This window comes from Natator depressus, chromosome 5 (genome assembly GCF_965152275.1).
Source record: "Natator depressus isolate rNatDep1 chromosome 5, rNatDep2.hap1, whole genome shotgun sequence".
Lineage (NCBI taxonomy): Eukaryota > Metazoa > Chordata > Testudines > Cheloniidae > Natator > Natator depressus.
Window position 1 is genome coordinate 115,011,476 of NC_134238.1, and position 19,646 is coordinate 115,031,121.

General features: G+C 38.9%; 1 protein-coding gene across 2 annotated transcripts in view; it reads right to left on the reverse strand.

The window, feature by feature from the left end:
• LINGO2 (leucine rich repeat and Ig domain containing 2) overlaps positions 1-19,646 on the reverse strand; it is a 777,598-nt gene that overhangs the window by 494,584 nt on the left and 263,368 nt on the right. The gene's annotated exons all lie outside the window — the stretch shown is intronic.

Genomic DNA, 19,646 nt, shown 5'->3' on the forward strand with positions numbered 1-19,646 from the left:
GAGCACTAGAAAAAACAGCAACACTAACCAGTAAGCAAGAATAATTTTCAATTTCTGATTGGAAAAATAGAAACACTTAAGCAACCTTAACTACAGCTGTTGTGAGTTCTCCAGCTGTAATGATACACTGCATTTGTATAGCACTTTTCATCCATCTGTCTCAAAGTGTTTTTCAAAGACAGAAAAGCATTGTTTATCCCCCATTTTACAGATGGAGCAAATGAGGCAGGGAGACTTTAAGGGCCTGACCCCGGCACCCATGCCAAAGTAAAATGGGGGCCTTCCCATTTACATCAAAGGGAGAATGACACAGTACACAGAGGTGATTTGCTCAAGGTCGAAGACTGAGTAAATGGCAGAGAGGAAAAGAGATGCTCATGGAGTCTAAAAGTGACTTTGTACTGGAGTGTTTTGTTTTTTTTATTATTTCCAGCATGACTTTAGCGAGAATGAAGCAGTTATAGATTGTGCAATAACTCAGGTCCCTTCTAAATTGACATCTGGTTATTATTAATGACCATCTGCCTGTAAGACTTATTTCTGTCTTGTCACACACAAAAAATATGAAATTAAGTCTAACGCAGTCCTTTTAACTCTACAGTTTTGACCAATATGTGCCCTTTGTGGATTTCAGTCTTTCATAGATATTCAGGAAATGAGTCTGTAGAACACAAGTCTTTTACACTGCTCAGCACTCAGAATAAGCTGTTCCAAGACCCTGAAGAGGTATCTGACACATGACACACTATCTTTCTGTAAGGCAGGCAATATATATAGAGAGAGGGAATCAGAAGTACCCATTATAATATTCTTACACACACACAAAGTTATGAATAAGTTTACAAAAAATGACAATTAAATTAAAATCAACATTAGGAGGTAGCAGTTATAACAATTGTTTTAAAGCCTGGAAATTTGAAGTTGTTAGGAGTTCCATAATCAGTTATTATTCTGATTCCATATTCTCATTCACCTAATTCATGGTGTAGTATGCAAGTCATTATGCAAGTTACAAACATATGGGGTACCTCAATCAATATACATTTTGTCTTTGGAGCATGGATGCCATAGACTATACTCTTTTACTAATTATGGAATGAAGTTGTTTGGGTGATTGTATATGGAGAGAGAAATATTTTTGTTGAAATAAGAGGTGGCTCTTCTGTGATGGTGATGGAGATCTCGTAAGAGCTCCGCATTTTAATATTTTCACTGAATTTACAGTTTGGTTAAGGGTTTGAGGTCCGTGTTAGAAAAGTGGATGAGGACATTTTGTTAATGATTTTATCATTTAATTCAAGCAGGGATTAGGAGGTATAATGTATCATATGGCCTATTATTTTGAGAGGACAACACTGATAGTTCCACACTCATCTTGCTTGTCATGACTTCAATTCCCACTTCCCCCAGCTAAAGACAACTATGTAGTGGTACACTGAAAAATGTACAACAGAAATGTAATGAGAGCAGTCCTCCTTGTGCAGTTTCCAATACGTCCCATTCCTGATTATACAAGTGTCCTGAGAACAGATTCTAATGGTATTTTGGCACTTCTGCCTGTGCAGAAGAAGTACAGAAGAGGCTGAAAATGAAAAAAAAATCTGGTCTATATTGCCTAAAAAACATGGTATTCTGGTTTATATTGCCTAAGAATTCTGGAGATTTTAGTTCGATTTCAGAAGGATTCAGGAAGCAGGGTGCCAGAACAGTTGACGCCTGCCAATCCAACTGCCTCTTTTAGCAGACAAGGAAGCCAGCATGGTCTTCTATAAAGAAAAGGTACCAAATATTGGACAGAAATGGGAATCCAGCTTCTTCCTAGAGGGTATTACCCTAAGGAAGGGATTTATCAGGGAGATACCTCAAGTAAACCTCAATCTCAGGGCAATTTGGATAAATTTTGCATGAACATCTAGACTTTCTGATGCTTATCTGAACCTTTTGAAATGCACCCATCACTACTAATTATCTTTTCATTAATGCTGAACCTGACATCCAGTGTTATTTTGCTGCAGGGGTATTAATCCAAAATAAATATTGCTTGACAATACCAGTTACTGCTTAAATTATTTAACAACCTACTATACTCTTGAAATATTCCTTTTTATAATCTCTACGCATTAGCTACACAAATAGGATTAGTTATGACAAAAAAGGGAAAAAAATCCTCATTCAGGAAGGTCTCCCATCTCAGTGACACATGCACTGAGCCAACCAGAGCCAAGAAGTTATCCAAAAAAGAAGACGACGACGACTTGAGAAGAAATTAGTCTGCTTGATCCTAAGTCTAACAATACTCTTGTATTTTCTGTACCTGAGCATAATCTTTGTGCCTCAGGCTCTTTCTGGTCCTGAAATCTGTGTGTCTGTGTTATCTGTAATTGCACATTCTTAAAGAAGAAGTGCTGTTGCTTTAGGTAACATTATTTCAGGTTATGCTAATCTCATGAAGAAGGATACAGGTGTGCCCGTCATTCAAAAGCTTTGAATAACTAATTTCCCCAATTTAAAAATATGCTAATTCAAAATAATGAAAACTAATAAGCTAATTAATTTCAACAAAACCTGAAAGCAAGCAAGATATAAAAATGTAATTGTGTAATGTAAGCATGAGTAAATCCAATAGATAATTAATTTATTAATTGTTATCACACATGTCATAAAGGCAGAGACATGCAACCAAAAACAATTAGCAAATGCACACAACCAGAACCCTACAAATATGCAGAACTGCTGTACCCAAATCCTATGCTATATGTCATGCCTGGAGACAAACTAATGAATCCAATGGCAAGTTAAAAAAAAATCAAACAAAAAACCCCCACATGACTTTAATAAGACGCATCTCTTTTCATTAGCCTTTGAACAATAATCTCCATAAAGATCGCAAGTTACATTACCGTAAATAAAAATTAAAAACATCTTTACCTTACACACCTTAGTCACTGCTTCACAAGGCAAGGAGGAGAATATGGTCCTGGTATACATATGAATAGAAATGTTCTTATAATTTTGGTTACACCTATATACCATTATAATGGATGCATTATAAATACCAAGATAGCTAGAGAAGACAGGATCTGTTCGGTTCAAGAGCATCAACTATATATTTTGGAGGTTTTCCTTTTTGGAGGGTAAGTGCTCAGCCAGGAACTAATGGGCTGCTGCTTCTTTCAGCCCACCTGACTGCACACATCAGGACTCCTTGCATCCTTCCAGTCCTACCAACAAGCTTCCTGGCTGGCCACCATTCTATCCCCCTCTTTTTTAGGGACTCCTTGCAACTCCCCCCCCCCCACCGGCCTCCTTCCCATTAAGAGTTGTGGGAGTCCTCATTTGTCCCATCTCCCATTCCAAAGTCCCCCATGCCAGTGGTTTTGTGTGCACCTTCATTCCCATTTCCCCCCGTTCCTTCCAATGCCAGAAGCTCTGTGTGGTTCCCTTCACCCCATACCAGTTTGTCTCAATTCCCCACCACCAAGGATTCAGTGTGCCCCTTCACTCTCCAGAGTCCCCCATTTTCCACACCATGCCAGAGGCTCCTTGGCTCCTTCCCCAACACCTTCACAAAGTACCTTTCTTTTCCCCAGACTGGAAGGGAGAGGTCAGACGTGGATGGCGGGTGTTCTCTTTTCCTCACCTGGAGCAGACTTTGAGAAGCAGGATGTCAGGAAGGAGGAAGGAAAGGAGACTTTTCTCTCTTCTCCGCCTGTGCTGGCTGGCTATCTACCCCATTGCTTCCACTAGAGAAAGCAATTATTTCTCTTTTGTCATTCAGGGTGTAAACATGTTAAACTCTATTGGGAAGACGAACAGGGGTATTGTTATGCTGCAAGATGTCTGTCATAGTTTCAGGGAAACTGCATCTGTATTCCCCCTCCATGATCCACCAAGGGCATCCACTTTCGGCTACCGGCTCCCAGCCATCACCTACCCTAGGCAGAAACTTGCATCTTACTCCTCTTTGAATGGGGATTTTAAGGCTGCACAGCTCCCTGATTTACACTGGGATATCCCCAGCAAGCCCAACTGCCTAAACAGGCCAGTGCCTGAACTTTGCTTTCTCTCCAAAGACTATGACCAATGTATTGCCCTTAGTTATAAGTTACTACATAGTTCCTTCTAAGCAAGCACATTTATTCTTCAGGTAAAAGTATTGTAGAGAAAACATATTAAAACAATAAAAAAAACCTACCCACATACTAAAAAGCTTACCAGCAATCACCTCAAATTCCAACTTAGGACTCTGGTAGATTTTAGTCCTTCAAAACCCACAATTGGGCTTTCCCTGTGTTTACAAGTTCATATGTCTTAGATCCAAAAACAGAACAAAGACTGAGCAGGTCAGACATTTCTTTATACAGCTCAGACTTTTGATCCTGGTCTTCTGTCATAGGTAATCAACAGATAACCACCCTCTTCTCAGAGGGTAGCTTCAAAAGGCTGGGTTTTTGCATAAATAGAAGGTAGGGAATTTGCATTAACCTCTCCCTAGAAAATCCATTTAATTATTGTCCCCGAAGTCCATACTTGTCTATTACATTTTCAGCATAGTCATTTGAGCTCCCGGATCTCAAATCCGTCACATCTCCCCCGTAGAGAGATTACATACAATCCCAGCTCACAATAATACACAAACTTAAAACAGTAAGATCTTTCAAAGAATTTGCCCTATCTCTCACAGTGTTAACAGGTGCCATCAACAGATGTCAGTGGCTCCACGTGTCCCTAATTTTCTCTCTTTTGATCTTCCAGTTGTCACACAAAATCAGTAAGGTTCTGGCCATGGATGCCTAGAATATTCCCTAAAACTGTGCAACTGATCAGATGTAGCATTCATATACACAGAAATGCTATCAAGATGAGAATAAGGCCTTATAAATTTGGCCAATAAGCAATTTTAAGCAGTGGATTTTTCTCTCCTGGCACTTATTACCAGGTGTAATTTTTTCTTTCTAAAATGACCTATTTACTGTATAGCAGCTTTGAAAGGCAGGTAGAACACATTCTATTTTTTCATAAAGTAAGGCAATTTGGTTTTATCATAGTTTATAAGCATAGTACTCCAATTTCCAGGGACGTTGACACATAGCAGCAACATTTGCATTGATATTCCAATTCTGAAGGAGCCCTTACGTGTTAATGGCATTATTGTCCATCTCATAAACATTTACTGACAATTTAACAACACATACAGGAGTCATTAGGATGCCAATACAATTACATGGACATTGTATCTGCTCTGTGATAATATTCAAGAGTATTGTACTCGGCTGCTTACTGTGTTTCATACTTCTCACCTCTCCCTCATTACAGTCCCAAATGTACCTGTCTTGCACAAACCTGCTGAGATATCCCTTCTATTACTGTAAATTATTTAAACAAGAAATATTGACCCAGGAAGCTTATATTATAATATTTAAGCAAAATAACTGATTTTGCATCATTTTAAGCTCTTTGCAATATTACGTTTCTTGTCTCTCACATGTGGCATTTTTGTCCCCCACTGAGCCTTGGGAGGTTGAAATCAACACTCACCTATGCTACTCCCCTGAAACAGTGGCAATTAGATATTTAATAATTTTCAGTACCAGCAGCATTGCTTAATTACATCACCACAATCCACTTTACATCCACAGGAGTTAGCAGTAAGAAATTACAACACTCACAGCTTCTTTGATAAGAACATAAGAGAGGCCATACAGGGTCAGACTGATCTAGCCCAGTATCCTGTCGTCTGACAGCGGCCAGTGCCAGATGCTTCAGAGGGAATGAAAAGTACTGGGCAATTATTGAGTGGATCCAACCCATCGTCCAGTCCCAGCTTTTGGCAGTCAGACCTTTAAGGACATCCAGCACATGGGATTGAATCCCTGACATTCTTGGCTAATCGCCACTGGGGGACCTGTCCTCCAGGAACTAGTTATACTTTTGGCCTTCACAACAGTCCATGACAATCAGTGTCACAGGTTGACTGTGAGTTCTGTGAAGAAGTACTTCCTTATTTTTGTTTCAAACCTGCAGCCAGTTAATTTCATTGTGTGACCCCTAGTTCTTGAGTTATGAGAAGGGATGAATAAGTCTTCTCTAGTCCCTGTCTCCAGGCCATTCATGATTTTATAGAGCTCTCTCATCGTCATCTCTTCGTCATCTCTTTTCTAAGATGAACATTCCTAATTTTTTTAATCTCTCCTCACATGAAAGCTGTTCCATACCCCTCATCCTTTTTTGTTTCCCTCCTCTGTACCTTTTCTAATTCTAATAGATTTTTTTTGAGAAGTGGCAACCAGAACTGCACACAGTGTTCAAGGTGTGGGCATACCATAGATTTATTTAGTGGCATTATAATATTTTTGTCTTATTATCTATCCCTTTCTTAATGGTTCCTAACATTCTGTTAACTTTTCTGACTGCTGCTGCTGTGCAGATGTTTTCAGAGAATTATGCACAATGATTCCAAGATCTCCTTCTCGAGTGGTAGCTGATATTTTCACCCAATGAATTTTGTACTTATAGTTGGAATAATTTTTTCCAATGTGTATTACTTTGCATTTATCAAAATTGAATTTCATTTGCTGTTTTGTTGCACAGTCACCCAGCTTAGGAAGATCCCTTTATAACTTCTTGCAGTCAGCTTTGGACTTAGCTATCTTGAATAATTTAGGATTATCTGCAAACTTTGCAACCTCACAGTTTGCCCCTTTTCCCAGATCATTTACAAATATGTTGAACAGCACAGGTTCCAGTACAGATCCTTGGGGAACCCCGTTATTTATCTCTCTCCATTGTGAAAACTGACCTATTAAACTGTTACTGATCCATTGGAGGATCTTCCCTCTTAGCCCATGACTGCTTAGTTTGCTTAAGAGCCTTTGGTGAGAGACCTTTCAAAGGCTTTCCGAAAGACCAAATACACTATATTGACTGGATCACCCTTGTTCACATGTTTGCTGACACTCTCAGTAGATTGGGGAGATACGATTTCCTTTTACAAAAGTTGTGCTCGTCTATTCTGAACCAATCAAATTTGAGTATCTTTGGACATTTTCTCCCTGTCATTCTGCATTCAAATCATGAAGTTCACTTTACAGATTCCCCCCTCCTCTTTAACCAGATAAAGTGATCCAGATTCTAAAGTAAAAGAAAGATGTGTCTAAGGAGAAAGGTAACTCACCATTTTATGCTTATATCTGCATGCATGCACACAAAATTTAATTGTTTACACAATAGAAGTCTACTAGTAATGCAACTTTTAACTTCTATTAATATGAATCTAGAATTATCACCGTAGCAAAATGATTTTAATAGATGTTTTTCTCATTCTAAAGCAAACGGTTATTTAGTTTTGCACTTGTTACAAGTGATGGAAGGCATATAATGCAGAGCGAATTAGTTTAACTAGCTGTGTTTATAGCACCTGTGATCTTTGTCTCCAGATTGGGAAATTGAGTTCCTACCACAAAGGCTTGATAATCTTGATAGGAATATAGTCTTGAGGTGAGTATCAATACATTTATTTTTTCATGCCTTTTGGCAATGTCACTTTCAGATTAAGAACTCTAGCCAGAAATATTTTTTCGTGCATACTTTGGACTTGGAGCAGCTAGTGAAGCAAATCAAAACACTCCTTAAACTCCAGATGCTTCATTTAATAAATTCACCCCAAAGCACATAGACTGCCATCTGAGCATATGTGACAGAAAGATAAGATCAACTTAAACTAATCTGTGTTTGATATTGTCTAGTATGCAGTGGAGAACCATTCTAAGCAGGTTTTTGTTTTGTTTTTGTTTTTAAGGAACAATGGTCTATGACATCCATACACTGTTGTATGCAATTTGGCTTTGTGATGGAGTACAAATAGCCTGTCAATAAATGAATTGCACTGACATTATTTTAAGAGCAGACTTGCTGTGAGCTGGCAATATTTTCTACTTGAACAGTAAATTAGACTTTGGGGGTGGTTTGATTGAATTCCAGTATGCTTTCGTTTGACTGATAAATACTTCATTAATGTCAACAAACTTTGATCCAGCACTGCTGAGATCATTTGAACTGGTGATTTACTTCTTCCAATTAGTACTCTCAACGGTAGATGTCCAGAGAAAACACTGAGGCTATTTAGAGCATATTATTCTAGAAAATGAACAAAAACCGCCCAAAGACATTGAACTCATTTTCTTGGGTGACTTTCACAGTACTGTGTTCTTATCTTCATTAATGGATTAAACGTCCACATTATAATTTATACAAAGCAGACGATAACCATTTCTTCCCCTATGATTGATACATGTTAATGCCACCAGTATCAATACTGGAGATTCTGGACACATAGGGTGGAATCCTGGGCCCACTGAAACCAATGGCAAGACTCCCATTGGTTTCAGTGGAGCCAGGATTTCACCCCTTATCTTAATCTTTTTTGTCATGTGTGCTTATTACATATAATTTCAATACACAGAACATAGGACATTCGATTCAAATTATATAATTCAGAGTAAGATTTTCTCAGTCTGATGAAATATCATAAACAGATTACAGTTAGGGCTGTCAAGCAATTAAAAAAATTAATCACAATTAATCACACAATTAAAAAAACTGATATTAATCGGACGATTAATTGCACTGTTAAACAATCACAGAATACCATTTATTTAAATATTTTTGGATGTTTTCTACATTTTCAAATATATTGATTTCAATTACACACAATAAAAAGTGTACAGTGCTCACTTTATATTTATTTTTGACTACAAGTATTTGCACTGTAAAAAAACAAAAGAAATAGTATTTTTCAATTCACCTAAGACAAATACTGTAGTGCAATCTCTTTATCATGAAAGTTGAACTTACAAATGTAGAATTATGTACAACAATGTATTCAAAAATATTCAAAAATAAAACAATGTAAAATTTTAGAGCCTGCAAGTCTACTCAGTCCTACTTCTTATTCAGCCAATCACTAAGACAAACAAGTTTGCTTACATTTACAGGAGATAATGCTTCCCACTTCTTGTTTACAGTGTCACCTGAAAGTCAAAAGAGGCATTCTCAGGGCACTGTTGTAGCTGGTGTTGCAATATATTTACGGGCCAGATGTGCTAAATATTCCTATGTCCCTTCATGCTTCAACCACCATTCCAGATGACATGTGTCCATGCTGATGACAGGTTCTGCTTGATAACAATCCAAAGCAGTGCAGACTGACACATGTTCATTTTCATCATTTGAGTCAGCTGCCACCAGCAGAAGGCTGATTTTCTTTTTTGGTGGTTCGGGTTCTGTAGTTTCTGCATCGGAGTGTTGCTCTTTTAAGATTTCTGAAAGTATGCTCCATACACTGTCCCTCTCCGATTTTGGAAGGCACTTCAGATTCTTAAACCTTGGGTTGGTTAGAAATCTCACATTGATTCCCTCTTTGCATTTTGTGAAATCTACAGCAAAAGTGTTCTTAAAATGAACATGTGCTGGGTCATCATCCCAGACTGCTATAACATGAAGTATATAGCAAAATGAGGGTAAACAGAGCAGGGGACATAGAATTCTCCCCCAAGGAGTTCAGTCACAGATTTAATTAATACGTTATTTTTTTAACGAGTGTCATCAGCATGGAAGCATGTCTTCTGAAATGATGGCCGAAGCATGAAAAGCCAAACGATTGTTTAACATATCTGGCGCATAAAATGCCAGCTACAAAAATGCCATGCAAATGCCTGTTCTCACTTTCTGCTGACATTGTAAAAAAGAAGAGGGCAGCATTATATCCTGTAAATGTAAACAAACCTGTTTTTCTTAGCCATTGGCTGAACAAGAAGTAGGACTGAGTGGACTTGTAGGCTCTGAAGTTTTACATTGTTTTGTTTTTGAGTGCAGTTATGTAACAAAAAAAATCTACATTTGTAAGTTGTACTTTCATGACAAAGAGATTGCAAGACAGTACTTGTATGAGGTGAACTGAAAAATACTATTTCTTTATCATTTTTACAGTGCAAATATTTGTAATAAAAATAATATACACTTGATATCAATTACAACACACAATACAATATATATGAAAATGTAGAAAAACATCTGAAATATTTAATACATTTCAATTGGTGTTCTATTGTTTAACAGCGCAATTAAAACTGTGATAAATTGTGATTAATGTTTTTATTGTGATTAATTTTTTTGAGTTAATTGTGTGAGTTAACTGCAATTAATCAACAGCCCTAATTACAGTCCATTCTCCTCTTGACTTACGTTATTAATATGAGATAGCATTGAACATCCCTCTTGTTCTTCAGTAATGCTTGGTGTTATAGTGCATGGGCAAACTTGTTCTGCCTACTTTTGAACCCATTTGAATATTATGGGGAGTATTTTGGATATTCTTTCTTATATCAAGTAGCATCTCACTCCACTAATAGTTCCACTGAATGGGACTACTTGTGGAGTAAGATGCTACTTGGGGCAAGTTAGACTATCAGAAACTGGTCCATGGGTCGCAAAATTCAGCTCAATCTCAGCTAGTATTGGATTCTTTACCTACTCAGGAGATTGTGAAAGAAAGAAGGGGAGAGAATACAGACAGCATATAAATTGCGTGTAGGCTGACCACTTGTGCCAGCCTAGCTTGTGGGGAGTGCTTCTATCATTAAGAAATAGAACAAGTTCCCTTTAGTTAAAGAACCACTTAGAACTGCATCAGCGCTGGGGAAGAAATTAGTTTAACATAACGGAAAAAAAAGTTTGTCAACTAGAAACCCACATTTATACACCTGCCCATTATGGTTGCCCATTTGGGTGACAACTGTACATGCTGAATGTCTCACTTGGGCTCAGTTTTTGGTAAAATTTCAGGTAAAATCAGCCATCTTCAAAAATGAGTGAGGGAAAATAGGGTAATGTGCCAAAGTGAACAAATCCTGGTGGCCTTTACTTTGCAAAACTCTAGTGCCCCAGGTACTGGAGCAGGAATTTGAAATTTGGCAGGGTGGTGGTCTTTCTGTAAGAGGTGTTTCTTTTATCATCACCCAGGAACATCTGCCCAAATTTGGCCAATTTATAAGCCTCTGAAAAAATGCTGTTTGCACATGCTCAGTAGAGACTTACTAGAGCTTGTCAGCTACAATCCCGGATTCTGTCCACACAGAGCATGCTCCAGCTCTGGGGTTGCAGGGAACAGAGCTATACTTAACCTGCAACTGTGGCTGTGAACTGTGCTGGATCTGGGTCTGGGCACTGGAACTAAGAGCAGGGACACTGTATCCCCTGTGCTATCAATGCTTCCCCTCCTGGCACCCAGGCAGTCAGAAGGAATCTGCCTCATATAAACGTAGAGACCCCCCAGAACCAGACTGGGTGGAGGGAGAAGAGGTAGGGACAAAGTGCCTGGGGATGGGCAAAGAGGATACTACTTCTGGGAACCAGAATGGGGGGAAGACAGGGACTGGCTGGGCAAGGAGCCAGGGAAAGAATTTGTGTAGGAAGACTAAGATCAGATGAGAAGTTAGAGGGGACTGGGAATGGCTGAATGTCAGAAGACTGAGTGGGTAAACTGGGATAGGGAGTCTGGAGGGGTGAGACTAGGACTGGCAAGGATATTTGGACTAGGATGAGAAGCCTGAGTGGAGACTGGGACTCGGTAGGTGATGAGAACAGGACTGGGACAAGGAGCCAAGGGTGGAGGAGACACAGGACTGGGACAGGGACAGATTGTAGGAGACAGGTTAGAAGGGGTGAAGCTTGGAGACAGTGGGCAGTTGAGTCAGTGCCTGTAGAGCGCACTCACCTCCAGAGCCTAGAATGGAACCCAAGATTCCCGAGTCAGGAAATACCCATGAAACCAAGTGACAAAGCGTCTCATCCCCCTTTGGTGCTGGTTCATATAGAGGATAACACTACAACCTACTATAGGTGTCATTTACTCCATTAGCTGAGGTGGCAGAGGTCTTTCTGAGGATGTCAAAGGTTCCATTTTGTCAATATATGCTGTTCCATTGTTTCCTGAAAGTTTCTTGGAGATATATTGGTTTTGTTTAAGTTTTCTTGGGTTCAGGCTTCTCCTGATGAGCAAGCACCAAAAAGATTCATATGTTATATAGCTTGGTGGTTTGGGCACTGCCTGGGATGTGGGAGACCCAGGTTCAAGTCCCTGTTCTGTCTGATTCAGAAAGCCCTAACTAACTACCAGGCTATAGACAGTGAGTGTCTCTCCCCCTGACACAGGAGCTCAGGTTTTGATCTGAAAACTGTCATTTTGACACAATTCCATTCCTGTGAAAACTTTTGAAAGGTTTGTTTTCATTTCATTGTAGAATAAAAAGAAAATTTTGAAACCTTGCAAGTTGCTGCAAAACAGAATGGGTCCCCAGCAGCTCTAGTTCCAACACTGTTGGGGACTCAGGGGCATATGAATAGGATGCCACATGATGATTTTTCTGTTTTTTTCCGTTTGCTTTTTTAAGAATGTTTGGAATTGCTAAAAGAAAAAAACCTACCTCTCCCCAAAGGCGCAATTATATTAGAAGAACATTATTAAGGTGCAAAGTGCCAAGCACTCAACACTTAGGAGATGCCCGAATTAAGGTTGCCTGTACAACTTTAATTTTGATTCTCTGTGCTTATGTATTATGATACTATGTGATCACGTAATTAAAGACTAACTTTTTCAGAGGAAACTAAAAATCAAATGGGAAAATATGTAAGGAATAAAGTAGATTATCATCCAGGAATCATGTACAAAAACATTGTAACATACGCAGTGCTTTACAAACATACAGCAAGATATCCTCATGCCCCAACAAGCTTCAATCAAAGGACACTGTGCAACTCACTAAGGTCAAAAGACAGACTCATTAAAATAGATCCCCAGCTGTTGTACATTGCCATAAAATTCAATGGAGCCATGACATGGTGCACCAGTTGAGTATCTGCCCCATTGATTTCAAAAGCTGTTGGATCGGGTCCTAAACCAGACACTCATGACAGAGAACAACAGTAAAGGAAAGGGAGGGAGGATATTGGGAATTATTGGTGAGGAGGTGAACAGAGGAAGGATTTGAGAGAGAGAACTTATCAGAAAAGAAGCAGAAGACTCTTCCAGTCATAAAGGGAAGCTTGATGCTGACACTGGGAGAAAGAAGGGTGGTCAGAAACTCAAGAAGTTGGTAGAAATATCAGTAGTGAGACAGGGAGCAAAAACAAGTGAGAGAAGAGATTTAGAGAGGAACAAGATTTACAGGACCATGTAGGAGAGACTTAAGAGTTTATATGTGCTATAGAGACAGTGAAGGGATTCAAGGTGCAGGGGTGAAATGATGGGAAAAATAGGGGAGAAGGGATAACATTAATATTGGTACCTCTGACAGAATGAAGGGGAAATAGAATACAGATGCCAGTAAGATAAAGACTATCAAGTTGCAGTGGGCAAATTTTATTAAAAACAAAAAACCAAACAAACAAAAACCAACCCCTCCTCCGGAAAATCAATTTGCACTGCTGAATAATTAACTTTTTTCAAACGAGGCCTCTTATTTAGGTGCCCAAATCATATAGGTTTAGGAGACTAGCTTCAAACACCTATTTTTTAATATCTTGGCCAAAAATGTTTTACCTGACATTCTGTACCAGAAACATACACAATTCAAACCTCTACCATAGGACCAATTTTTTCTGATGGTGTAAATTGGCATGGCAACACTGAAGCTAATCAATCTCCATCAAATTACACGATCAGAGAATTTTCTGAGGAACTTTTAGGGAACACAATGCATAATCTATCACATAGCTGCAATGCAGGTAATTTTGGCAACAGAAAAAATGACCATCTAAGTCAATACATAGATTAAACAAATGGATATAACTGCAAAGGGGAGAGAATAAAAGCAAGGTAAAAAAGCACATCTAATGAACATAACAAAATTACTATGATTATTTTAATGAACCTATCACAGTCAGACTTGTATATCACTAAACATGATGAAATGTATTCCATAGCACATTTGGAGTCAGGAATATTTGCATCTAAGTATAAACATCCATAATAACTCTAAATATAAAGAGCTCTATCACATAAGAATTTACCAGATGTTGATAAAATATAAAATAATCAAATCAATCCTTCATTAGCTCTTGTGACTTGAAAGCTAACCTTGGATTTTTTTTTAAAGTCATGCATTTCTTCACATACCAGATTTAGGGTCCTGATTCAGTAAAGTACTTAAACATGTGCATAACTTTAGGTATGTGAATAGTTCCCTTAACACCCACAAGACTACACATATGCTCAAGGCTCAGAATGTATTTAAAGCACTTTGCTGACTCGGGGCTATAGTGCAGGACACTACAGTTTATGGTATCCAAAATAGACTCAAGTGTAGGTCACATTAAAGAGCCACAGTAGACACATTAAAGAGCCACTTGCGGCTCTCGAGCCTCAATCTGAGTATCACTGATTTAAGGTGTTTGTTTCCGCTGCTCTTTGTCCAACCAGATCTTTGTAATATGAGAAGTTTCCTTTACTGAATGTTAATTTGAGAGTTCAGAGACAGGACTAAGTGGACACAGTGGACTGATTTTCATTCAACTGCATTTTTCCTGCAATCATGCCCAGTAGGGAATAGACTGACTAATCTAAAGTCACAGACATCCTCCCTGGTTCTAGGATAAAGAAAGCATATTCTGGGGTAGGAGGTTGAATTAACAACAGGCCTGTGGCAGAAGTGAGCCAGACGTGTTTGATGCAGATCAGGTTGGTGAGTCACTGATAATGATTGCCAATGGTGACAGGTTTATTGACCAGAGATCTTATGTTAATCAGCAGGAAACTGAGGCCCTCATGGTCATCTAGGCTGGGTCTGGGTAAGGTAGCTGTTGCTAGTTGAATCTGATTGAATGTTGCTGTCTAGTGAGCCACACTATCTACATTTTACAACTATAAGGAGCGACCAGGCAAGTAGTTTAACTAGAAGAAAAGCATGGCTGATGGGAAAACAGCTGGAGAAAGACAGAGCAGTTCTGAACAAACATTCTCGTAGCTAGAAGGAACTGAGGGATAGGTCGAGGCTATGACTCCTTGTTAGAGCCGCGTGAAATTTGCATCCCATTTTCACCCCAAATCAGAATGAAAAAAAAATTCTGTAGAACAGAAAAGCATTTTGATTTGGAAATGCTGAAATGTTTCAATATATTCAACTAAGATGAAAGACTGACATTCCCCAAATGGTAATGTTTCATTTTGGGTTGTTGAAATAACCCAGACCACTTCTGAGTCACTTCAACATTAAATTGCATGTCCATAGTGTGTTGCATTGCCTCATGGGAGCTGTAATTCAGGAGTTTGATAACCCCATTCTTCCTTATAAGCCAGGCTTCCTGGCCCAACTATATCTCCTGTAATGCACCCAGAGTCATGGTACATTCAGGATCGCCATCGCAGCTGGGTCAGCGGCACGTCCCTGTATTACATTTGGGGAATGTAGTCTTTCATGGAGCCTGTCTCCTAAGAAAGAATGGGGGCTGGAGCTACAACTCCCATAAGGCAATGTGTATACAATAGGATAATACCATTTAATACTGAAATGACTCAAAATGAAGTGTTTTGAGTAATTTCAACACACTGAAATACTCCAGTGTCACTATGCCTCAGTGGCTCACAGCTGAGAATGCAAAATTCAAGACAGACCACTGAGAAATAAAGCAGACCCAACCCAAACTAGTGGTTATTTTATCATTAGGTTATACCAAGCCAGTAACAAAAGTCATCTTCTGTCTCAACACACTGGTTAACAAGAAGCCAAAATGCAGTCTCCCTAGGCATTTCAGCCCTTGGCTCACCACCCGGCACTGGACTTTATGATGAGTGGTTACTGAAAATCAATTTAATCAAATATAGGATCCTTCTAATCCCAAAGTATCAGCCACTTATCCAGGTCAATATTTAAATCATATCTTGCCCAATAATCACTAATGGCAATCCTTTAGTAACTAAAAGCTAAAGGTTTAATAATGAGAGAAAAGAAGAGAGCTATAAATGGTTAAAAGATCACATACATACAGCTGATTTTTCAGTGTTCATAGATCAGGGTCATTGCACTGATGGAATAAACTGCTAGCTTGCAGAACCCTGACTCAAATTACCCAAACATATCAGGGGTCATCAGTCCTTGTCCAAAGCTTCCTTTTTAGAAATCCAGTCCAGAAAAATTAAGCAGGAAATGAAGACAAAATGAAGATATCTCAGGGGTCCTTTTATATCCTCTTCTATGTGTATGGAATTTTACTGTCCCAGACAAAAGTCACAGCCAAGGTGCATGGGAAATTACTGGCCCAACATGGAGTCCTGGGGCAGTCACTGCCTATATTCTTTCTGAGGCATCCACAGGAAAGGCCTGTTGGGTGAGATGAATTTCTTCAATGGCCCGTTGTGACCTGAGTGTCCTTAATGTGCTATCAACAATGGATATCTGGCCCTAATGTAAATTTTACAGGGGGTGGGAGGGTGTTACCCAAGAATACAACACGTGTATAAGATTCAAGTACATAGCCAATATTCGTAACTTCAGATACAAAGATGATATGCGTATAAACAGGATAATCGTACTCAGCAAATCATAACTTTTCCATTGACACCATACAAGACATACTTTGTACAAGATTTGTTGCAATTGTATAACTGTGGCAATAGCAATGATATAAATGGTCATATTCAATCATACAGCATCACATCGGGTTTGGGTCAAACCAAGCCAAAATGAAATATTTCATTTAGATTTTCCCTTCAAGAAAAAAAATACATCAGTGCAATCAAAGTTTCCCCATGTTTTCATTTTTTGCAGAAACTGCATTTTCTAGTGGAAAATCTTTGATGGAAAATTCCTGACCAGCTCTAGTCCTTATATAGCTCCCCCCCCCCTCCGGTGCAAACATTCAGTACTACAAGGCGGCGTGCAAGTGGACCCACGGGCTGAAGCTTTCAAGAGGATCCTGGCAGAAATATTGAGTGTGCAGGCTATAGCCCAAGAGCATGGATGTGTGCAGGCAGTATTTGAAAAAGAATCTGTTCAAGCTTGAGAATGTTTATTTGAAAAAGATGTCAGGTCACCATGACATGTCTTCAAACTCCAAGAGGTAGAAGAGAATGCCATATGAATGGACTCCTCTTCTCTCACACACTGCACATAAATACAGCAACATTGCATATGCCCCAGTAAAGCTCATTTTATTTCCAAACAGTGGTCAGTTACATTTTAATAGTAACAGCTCTGTATGGATCATGTGACTCTGAGCACCTCGTCTATAATGATGTCCATATAAGTAAACACCTACCTGAATTTTATTCAAGAATTAGGGCCTTTCAAACTTTCCCACGTGCATCAACAGTCTACAAAATATGAGCTGCGAAACTGTATGCATTTTTTTTCTTTTACCATCATTTTGTATCTACAAAGTGCCCATGTCTTCCACAAATGTTTGGAACATTTTTATAAACATGTTTATAAACATACAGAGAAAAATTTTGATCCATTTTTCTTTCTTCCATTTCAGGCACAAAGTGCCAATATTTTACAGTAGACTGTTTTATAAATGTTGACAGTTCTGTTTTTGTTAGCGTCATTATCATTTAAGAGATACAACAAAAACAACGGTATCTCTAGAAGGGAGAACTTATAAAGACCCACATCTATTGGGAGCTGAGAGCTAATAAGGGCCTTTGAGACCAGAAGTCAGTAACTGTGAACTTAAAGCTCGGTGGTCAAATGAGCAAGTGCTGAAATATTTGCTTTCAATGTACTTTCATTTTACAGTGCAGAACCCTCTTACTCCTCACCAAGAGAGTTTATTTAATGTAGAATTGTTAACTTAAAAAGGAAGCTTCAAACTGGAAGGGAAGGGTGAAGAAAAAGATGTCAAGAATGAGTACAGCACAACTGCAATTACCCACTGCTATCAGGCTCAAACAGCTGAAGGATTCCTTAGTTTTGCCTCATATCTGTTTCTGCAGTAGAGAAAATAGTACAGGTGTAAATTCTAATTGGCTTCTGTCTTTTATACAAGCAGAGTGGAACATTTTTTCCTCATTATATTGGGCAGTACAATAGTTAAGTTCCAACCACAAAGAACTTTTTGCCTTCACCCATTTGCAAAGATGTGTGGTCAGAGGTGAGTGAGAGCCTTGATCAGATTATAAATCTGATCTTTTTTTAAAGGATGTGATTTTAAGACAAGAGTTTAAGAGAATATATTTAATTACTATAATATCAAAAGGCAATATCAAAATAAAATGTTTATGGAGTTGAAGAAAGAGTCCATTCTTGTCCACTGAGTAAATCCCTAATTACGGACAGAAAAGTTGTATTCATCATTTGGAGTCATTATATAATTACATGATAGTCCATAATTGCAGACCTCCAGAATATGCATTCAGTGCTTCATAATAGTCTATAACTACTCCTTTGGGGCCATTGTGTAACCAAAAATTAAGAGCTGTTTATTTCCTAAGTGATATTATTGCTTGATTGTCCATGTCAGCCTCATTGTGGCCTAAAGGTTGACTGAGGTCATTTTGAGACTATGGGAAAACTTGTACTAATAGTCTGAACCTCAATAAATTTCCTTCCTTTTGTGGATTGAAGTCAGTGGGGCCAAAGTCAGCGCTTTGTAACTAGTGCCAGAAGAAGCTATTATAAGGTTTCACACTGATATAGTGGATTGTGCTCCTACTTAGGCTAGCTCTGAATTTGCCCTACACCCACATGGCCATTTGCCCTACACCCACAAGAGGAAGGAAGTTACTGAGGTAGGTGGGCTATACAATGCCTCGTTCCATGACATTCAGAGTGTGTAAAATTAGGTACTTTTGCAGTTAGATATGGGGGTGTCATAAGGACCAGGTGGAGGAGAAAAAAGTGGGCAATGTCTGAAAGAAAAGGTTTTGGTAGGTGTTGTCAGAGGTGGGTTGGAGATGCAGCAATTCATTTTAGCTGCATGCTAACATGAATTGCATTGTCTGCATTAGCTGCATTGTCTCATGGCCGGTGTAACACAGCTGCAATGGGTTGGTGCAAACATCAAACATCTATCCACATTCCCAGCAAATGCTGCAAGCTACCGAATTATCTTGCTTTGTCACCCACATAAAGTCAATGGGATTTACCCAGGTGCTTAAAATGTTGTGGGTAAATCAGGATAAGAGCTGTGCAATTTTTTTTATTAATAGGTTATTTGTTGAAAAATACAATGCATATGTGTGTTTATTACCTTTACCCCAGTGATTAGGTTACTTGCCTTGGATATGGGGGAGACAGATTTGAATCAGAACTCTGGAACAGGGAGTTGAACTCAGATCTCGCCACGCAGGTAAGCATTCTAGCCATCAGGCTACAGACTATTTTGTGGGATGGGTTACTCTCGGTCTCTTCTTTTGAAGTGTTCCTCTTTGTATAAACATTTGAATATTCATAGGAGCAAGGACTTGTACGTGGGTCTCCCCTCTACCAGGTGAGTACCCTAAGCACCAGGCTATAGGCTAGTCTGCTATCTATAAATACATAAATATTCACTGGGTCAAAGAGAGAGAGAGAGATTGGAAACAATCTATAGTCTGGTGATTAAGGTACTCACCTGGCCAACAAAAAATGTCGATACAAATTCCTCCTCTGAAT